Source organism: Callithrix jacchus, chromosome 5, assembly GCF_049354715.1.
Source record: "Callithrix jacchus isolate 240 chromosome 5, calJac240_pri, whole genome shotgun sequence".
NCBI classification, from domain to species: domain Eukaryota; kingdom Metazoa; phylum Chordata; class Mammalia; order Primates; family Cebidae; genus Callithrix; species Callithrix jacchus.
The window spans coordinates 139,119,619-139,127,216 of record NC_133506.1 but is presented as its reverse complement, the minus strand read 5'-3'; the positions used below and the strand labels follow the sequence as shown (position 1 = coordinate 139,127,216).

The 7,598-nt window shown below is 44.6% G+C and overlaps 1 pseudogene; it reads right to left on the bottom strand.

The window, feature by feature from the left end:
• Positions 1-5,285: 5,285 nt before the first annotated feature.
• On the bottom strand, positions 5,286-6,671 carry LOC100386049 (E3 ubiquitin-protein ligase TRIM56-like; annotated as a pseudogene).
• Positions 6,672-7,598: the final 927 nt, after the last annotated feature.

The following is a 7,598-nucleotide window of genomic DNA, read 5'->3' as shown; positions in this document are numbered from 1 at the left end:
TCCCCCATTCAGAGACAGAGGGAGGGGGCTCCAAAACCAAGAGAGGAAACCCCACGTGCAGCAGAAAAGTGGCTGCTTATATGAGGAGGCTGAAGCAGGTGGTGTCTGATTTGCAAAGGGCTCAGGAGATTGGTTTGACCAGGCATGTCACTCACATAGCTTGTAAAAAAATCTGGCCCTCCATTACTACTAGCCTTTTAATATGCAAATGCAATGTGTCATGACATAGCTTGTGAAAAAAACTGGTCCTCCCATCCTAGGCTTTTAATATGCAAACGTAGTGTGCCATGATGTTCTACCCTTGTGGGGATATATGGAAGCAGCCATGTGGCCAGGCACATGTTGGGGTAAGGAACAAGAGGGCAGGAATAGCCATGTTTGGGTGGACCCAGTTTCTAAGGGCTTGCATTTGCATATCAAAGGTCACCAGCCTGACTCTGAGAGTGGGGGCTTTCTTGCTAGACAAGAAATGTTTCTGGAACTGCTTTAAAAGAAACAAAAACTTCCCAAGGACCCCTTTTCCTTTCTATCTGCCTAAAATAATTTTAAAATAACTCCTATAACATTTCCCCCTGTGGAGATGTCACCCTAACTGCTCTTAGGAAGTTTTGGCCACGACTTTTTCTGGCTACTTCCTGCTGAAAAGGAGCACTGAATGGGGAACAGCAGCTAGGGTTCCTCCTGGGATTAATCTAAGGGTCCTTAGAAGAATGGTGTGTCTGTGTGTGGTTCAGTTTGCAGCACCATTTGGAGTTCGATTGCTTTTGGTGAGAGGATGCAATTCAAGTTATAGTATTGAGTATACAGGGTCCAAATATTAATACAAGACATATAAGCAAGAAAGAGGTTAATAATAGGGTTCACCAATTCCATAAAGAAGACTGGAATTCATTAAAGCGGGGTTGTAGCCACCTGAGGCTGAAGTCTGCATTTTCCCTTAGGCTGTCAAAAATTTTGATTTGATTTTTAAGTACCTGTAACCCTATTTCAAATAGTAGAGTGAGTACAGCAATTCCCACAAGTGTGGTGTAGTAGATAATTTCCATTTAAAATTTTACTTGCAAAGATACAGAATTTTCCTTTGGGGGATCTATGAGACTTTTTGGTTTTATTTTCCTGAACAAAGAAATCTCTGGGTTATGGGCACCCTACATACTTTTATTACCTGGCAGAATTTACAGGATAATTGCCCAGAACTAGCATATTGATCCAGATTTTTACCCATTCCGTTTTGTTTTTTTCCAAGCTGCAGAAGATTACCATTTGATTTACAGGAATAAGCAGAGTTAGTTTAAAATGTAGACAAAATACTTAAAAACAGTTAATAAGGCTAGGATTTAAGGACAAATGTATGATAAGCTTTGGAGCACAATTTTTTTCTCCAGTTCTTATTTTTGGTAAAAACAAAATATGATAGAACCATGTGTGTTGTTCATAGAATAAACTTCAGTTTTATACGTGGCCAGATTATTTGCATAGAATGTGGCAAGAATGGTTATTTCTACATAGGCCTTTTGGGTTGGCTATGATGGAACTTTGTTCTATAAGGAATCTCAGATAGTTTCTAAATTTTAGAGGAGCAAGGCAGAAAAAAATATGCTTTAAATTTTGCTTACAGGAGTACACCTTACTCCATTATTAAAGGCTGTAAATGGTCCAAAATGAGTTTCTTTGATTCTGAAAAAGAAAGCAAAGATTAGCAATAGTTCAAGCAAAAGTGAAAAAAGTTGCTTTAATTTTTGAGTGCAGTCTATTTAGTTAACTCTTCTTTGCTTGATGTTTGTGAACATGTCAGTTCTTTATGAGTTCCGTATGTTTTTTCTCTATTCCAATGTTACACTCTTCAAAGCTATTAACAACCTGCATTTGAGAACACCTGTTAGAGTCCTTAACATAGCTTAATTCTAAATCAGCTTTTGAGAAGGAACAAAGCAACAACATTTGTCTGTGAATGACAAAATTTTCTGGATAGTTAAAAACATGACTGACAAGTTTATCTCCATTGTTTGCAATAACTTTACCCTTAATGATTGATGGCATATACTTAGACATCAGAATTTTAGAAATCCCATACAATTTTGGAACGGATATTGATATTTTTCACCAAAATGTAACTTAAAGAAGATCAGACATCATGTTGGCAATCTCATGTTACTAACCACGTCAGATAATCCTGTTTATCTCTTTTCTGGATGTTTCAGGGGAATGCTGTACCATCCAAAGAGTCAGGCATCAGAAAGGACACTTTTGAAACTTAAAGTTTGATTTGGGACTCCTGTTAAATGTTAGAGGTTCAGAACCCTTGATGTTATGAAACAGAATTTCAGATTGCCATAAATTATTTATTTTGCCAAAATGATGACTCAAAAGGCAAAAACTTTTCATTAGCCTTTGCTATGACATGAAATCCTGTTTAAAGCCAAATTTTACCCTTGTATTAGTTTATTAATATTAACCCCAATTTGTTTAAGTGAAACCTTATAGATTATTCCATCTCCTCTTAACCAATTTGACCATGGGGTGAAATTTTTTACAAACCTTTTATAACCTTTTTACTAAAGGACAGATTAACATCTTAAGACCTCCTTGCTGTGCTTTTATTTCAATTCTCAATTTATGAAAAGACCATATAATACCCTTTTGTGTTTAATCTTTACACATTTTTTGCAAGATGATGATGATGATTATTTCTTGACCAATGCAAGTGGATTTGTTCATTTTTTTTTGAGAAGGAATTTCATTGCTACACCCAGGCTGGAGTGCAATGGTGTGAATTCAGCTCACTGCAACCTCCACCCCCAGGTTCAATAAATTCTCCTGCCTCAGCCTCCCCAGTAGCTGGGATTACAGGCATGCAACACCATACTCAGCTAATTTTTGTATTTTTAGTAGAGATGGGGTTTCACCGTATTGGCCAGGCTGGTCTCAAACTCCTGACCTCAGGGGATCCACCTGCCTTGGCCCTCCAAAGTGCTGGGATTATAGGTGTGAACCACTGTGTCCAGGTTTTTAAAAAATTATTATAATTTTTCATTTTACTAGTCCTTGCCTGCATGCATTTCCTCCCAGGTGCAGAGCTTAAGTGGTTTTCTGACCAAATACTGTTCTAGTCACGAGTTCATGTATTAGAGACCAAACTTTTCCTTATCAAATCAGCTCTGCATGGTTTTCCCATCTTCTTGGTATTATTATTATTATTTTTTGAGATGGAGTTTCACTCTTGTTGCCCAGGCTGGAGTGCAGTGGCACAATCTCAGCTCACTGCAACCTCCACCTCCAGGGTTCAAATGGTTCTCCTACCTCAGCCTCCTGAGTAACTGGGATTACAGGTGCACACCACCATGGCTGGCTAGTTTTTGTATTTTTAGTAGAAATGGGATTTCACCATGTTGGCCATGCTGGTTTTGAACTCCTGACCTCAGGTGATCCACCCACCTCAGCCTCCCAGAGTGCTGGGATTACAGGCATGAGCCACTGTGCCCAGCCCTTATAATCATCATTATTCTTTGCCGTGCCTACCTTTGTAATTTTTAGAAAATTGAAATGTATCCACCCAGACTTCGATGATGTCCCCCATTGTTTCAATAAGCAAGAAATGGTTTTCCCAGAAAGGGAACGCTCTGTGCATTCCATCCGGACTCATTCAAAATCCCTCTGGTTCCCACGAACACCCCACCATCCACAGTCCCCATATTAAGACCCCCTTCTGCTATCTCTCAACAGCCCCCTGGCTAAAAGCATTCTCCAAGCCTACTTGCCCCTCAGTCCCACCACTGCCACCACTTAGGAAAAGGTCCGGTGGTCAGAGCCCACCTCCGGCAGGTTTCTCCCTTCTGCTTTGATGCCTCTCTCCATCGCAGCCCCACTGCAACTTCTCGGGTTCCACTTGGCACCCCCAAGTTCCACTTGGCCTGCAGGGATCAGCTGTTTCCCCAGCAACAGTGGCCCACAGAGGACAACTTCCTTCACCCCCCAGTTCAGCCAAATGAAGGTCAACACGTCTCAAAAGGAATTTTGCTGGAAAACTAAGAGAAGGCAACACGTAGACCCCGGGAAATGTGAAGACATCAAAACAGAAGCGTTAAAGGTCAGAGGTTTTTCTATCCTACATACGTCTTCCCTGAAACTTGGCTCTGTGGCTGCTTGGAGGGCTCTCTGCTCTGATACTCATGACCTGTTTTGTTTTATACTTAATCTTAGCCGAGAAGTGATGGATAACCTGCTTTTTCTGTTGTTTCTGTTTTGGGTTTTTTTTTTTTTTCTTTTTGAGATAGAGACTGGAATGCAGAGTTGTGATCCTGGCTCACTTCAGCCTTGAACTCCTGGGCTCAAGGGACACTCCAACCCCAGCCTCCTGAGTAGCTGGGTTGATAGGCATGGGTCACCACATGCAGCTAATTTTAAAAAATTTTATATACAGATGGGGTCTCACTATGTTGCCCAGGCTGGTCTCAAACTCCTGGCCTTAAGCAATCCTTCTGCCACAGCCTCCCAAAGTGCTGGGATTACAGGTGAGCCACTGCACCTGGCCGAGCCTGTGCATTTTAATACTTAGTCTTAGGCAAAAGGCTGAGAAGCAATGGAGAATGTGGATTTTTGGACACAAATTCTGCTGGGTTTGGTTTTTCAGTAGCCTATTCTCTTCATAGCCTTTGACCCTAAACCCTCTTTGGCCCCAGCTACTGTCTGCACTTACCCATTCTCCTGCAAGCCCACCTGGTACTGCCGCCAGGGGATGCCGTGATCATAGGAGCTTCCTGCCTGTGGCTGGCAGAAGAGGCCATTTACTGCTCATTCAAAATCTCAGGCCTCCTCTCACTGTGCCAGTCTGAGGGGGAGCCAGGGTCAGAGCACTGTTCCGTAATGCACATACCTGACCCACCCTGGGCCCTTCTTGACCCCCAAGACTCTCCCTTGGCTACTCTATTAGGAATGCTTTTGAAGAATGCAAATCAGGACAGGCTCACAAACCTCAGAAACCTAAACTATACAGCAGTGGTGGCAGTGACAGCAGCCATGAACAAAAAGCAAGAGGCAGGTGAATCTCCAGTGTCCCCCACACCTAGTCACCTGCCTCTTCTGTTTCTGAGAGTTAAGATCACACCATCACGCTTAGTCCCTATTCTCACACACTAGAAGACAGGTTAGCAGTTGGGCATGTCATGTTGAAAAGTTGCCAATCCCTGCCCTTCAGGAAAATGTCCTCTCCCACAGGCAGCTCTGCTTCCCCCCTACCTTCTCCCTCCCCCCCTTCCCCCACCCTAGTCCTAGACCCTTTACCTGTCCTAAGAATGGAACCGAAAGACATGGATGGTCCCATTACTGAGGGATATAACCAGGTACCTGCCATCCACCATGGTGGTAACCCGGGACTTTTCCAGGCTGTGGTAGGCTGTCAGGAGGTCTCCAAGGAGCGGCTTCTTTGGGTCCAGGATCACCACCTTGTTTACTTCTCGAATGGTCAGGAAGATGTAGCCTTTCTTATCCACAGACATGGAGCCCGGCTGGCAGCTGTACAGGCTCGGCCCCTTGTACTCCACAACCACCTGGCCAAGCCTGTCACAGATTACCACACTATTCTGCTGCCAATCAGACCTCAGGAAATGCCCCTGGGGGCTGGTGGTCAGAAACACCAGCGCCCGCAGGCCCCGGCTGGCCTTGCCCCCAGGGATGAACCAGGTGGCCAGGCTGCCTTCCATATTGTACACCTCCACGTGCCCCGCCACGCTGACGGCCACGCGGTCCCCACTCAGCAGCGTGGCCATGGCGTGGCTGGCCTGGGAGAGGCTCAGGGCCCGGCGCCACTGAACCTCACCATCGGGGCTGATGAGATAGAGCCGTGCACCGGCAGAGAAGGCCACGGCGCTCTGCAGGGCTGCCACGTTGCAAGGAGAGCAGCTCTCAGGGGTGGGCACGGTGCCCTTGCAGTCGCCATTGAGGGAGAAGCATTTCAGCACCTGGTTCTGCTTATCCGATACCAGCATCTCCTGGGGGCCAAAGGGACAGAGTCCTGTGATCCGGGGGAACCTCTAGTGTGGGGAAACTGCAGGAAAAGATGGGCCTAGGGAGGAGGTCAGAGCTGTCCAGATTCGGCCCCAGGGCTGGGCTGGGCTCCTGGGAAATTGACTTGAGCCTGCCTTTGAACTTCCTCTTCTTGTTGGATCTGCCACCCCTCTGGGGCTGGGGTCCTCCATCCTCGCGGGGCGTCTGGGCTCTGTCCTCTTCCAAGATCTGGGCTCCGTCTTCTCGGGGCATCTTGGCTTTGTCTTCTCGGGGTGTCTGGGCTTTTTTCTCTTTTGGGGTCTGGGCTTCATCTCTGGCCTGGAGCTGGGTTTCCTTCCCCTTAGTTCAAATTTAAGCCAAGCATTTTAAGATTTGGAAAATTAACTTTTCCCATGTTGGAAAAACATTATAAAAGCGATAGAAGCCATTTTAAACTGCAAAAGAAGAAAGAACACCATAGAAAGACCTTCCAATTAGGGTTGTCAGGAGGTGTTGCCTCTTTTTCTAACGGGAATGGTGTTTTCCCTATTTTTTGCCCTTCCCTATTTCCTCTTTTGGACTACTATAGGAGACACATTACTCATCTCCAAAATTCTCTTCTGCTTGCAGAGCTGTCTGTTTTGGCTTCAGTGAGGATTTGGCTTAGGAGCAGCATAACATACCTCCATGAGAGATTAAGTACCTGAGTTAAATTATGGAAAGCTTCTATATACTTATCAGTGTTATCAGAAAATTGGCCTAAGTCTCCCTTTACTTGCCTAAGGTCCTGTGATGAGAAGGGAACTTGAAGGGGCCCCAAATAAGGGAATCCTCAGATGGTTTCCCTGGAAGTTGCTTCTCTAATTTTGGGGAACTCTTCTTTTGGACCTGCCTGATATGATTGATAAAAGACCTGAGTTGATTTTGGAACACTTTCAAAAGTCTAGTAAAAAGGCCATGCCCTTGTACAAAATAAAATAAGCCACTTTTTCTTCAAAGTTTCAGTGTTGAAGGATTCCCAGTGCTTTACAATACAATCCATGGTGCATATTAAAGATGATTTATTACTCATCTGGAAAGATAAGTGAGAATAAAAGTGTTCTTTTAATCACCTTCCTTTTCCTGATCCATTCAGAGTGGAGAATAAAGCAGTAGAAGCATTCCCCCAAACTATCTTTTCTCCATGGCTCCTGAATCCTGGCAGCCATTTAGATGTGCCATCCATGACTGTAGGCATGACCCTCCAAGCCATGGTACCAGAGAAACTTAACTTTTGGGCCTAGTCATGCTTTCCCAAGCAGTCTTAGTCCTTTGCCTTTTATTTTTCTATGACCTCCTAGACTTTCTGGCCTGAGTGCCTTCCTAAAATATAAATATCAAGAAAATACTATGTAATTGGGCAAGCCTTCTTTAAGAGAGGAAGTGTGCTAGATAATAGCTATATCCTGGGGGGAACAATCCAAGATGGCTGATCGCTAACATCTCGGGATTGCAGCTCTCAGTGGAAGTGCAGCGAACTAGAGGACGCCACACTTTCAGACAAATTCTGGTTGCTCATGGAGCAGAAGAACCCCAGTGGAGTCACACGGGTCGCCAGCGCGACTCTTGTGGCTGGC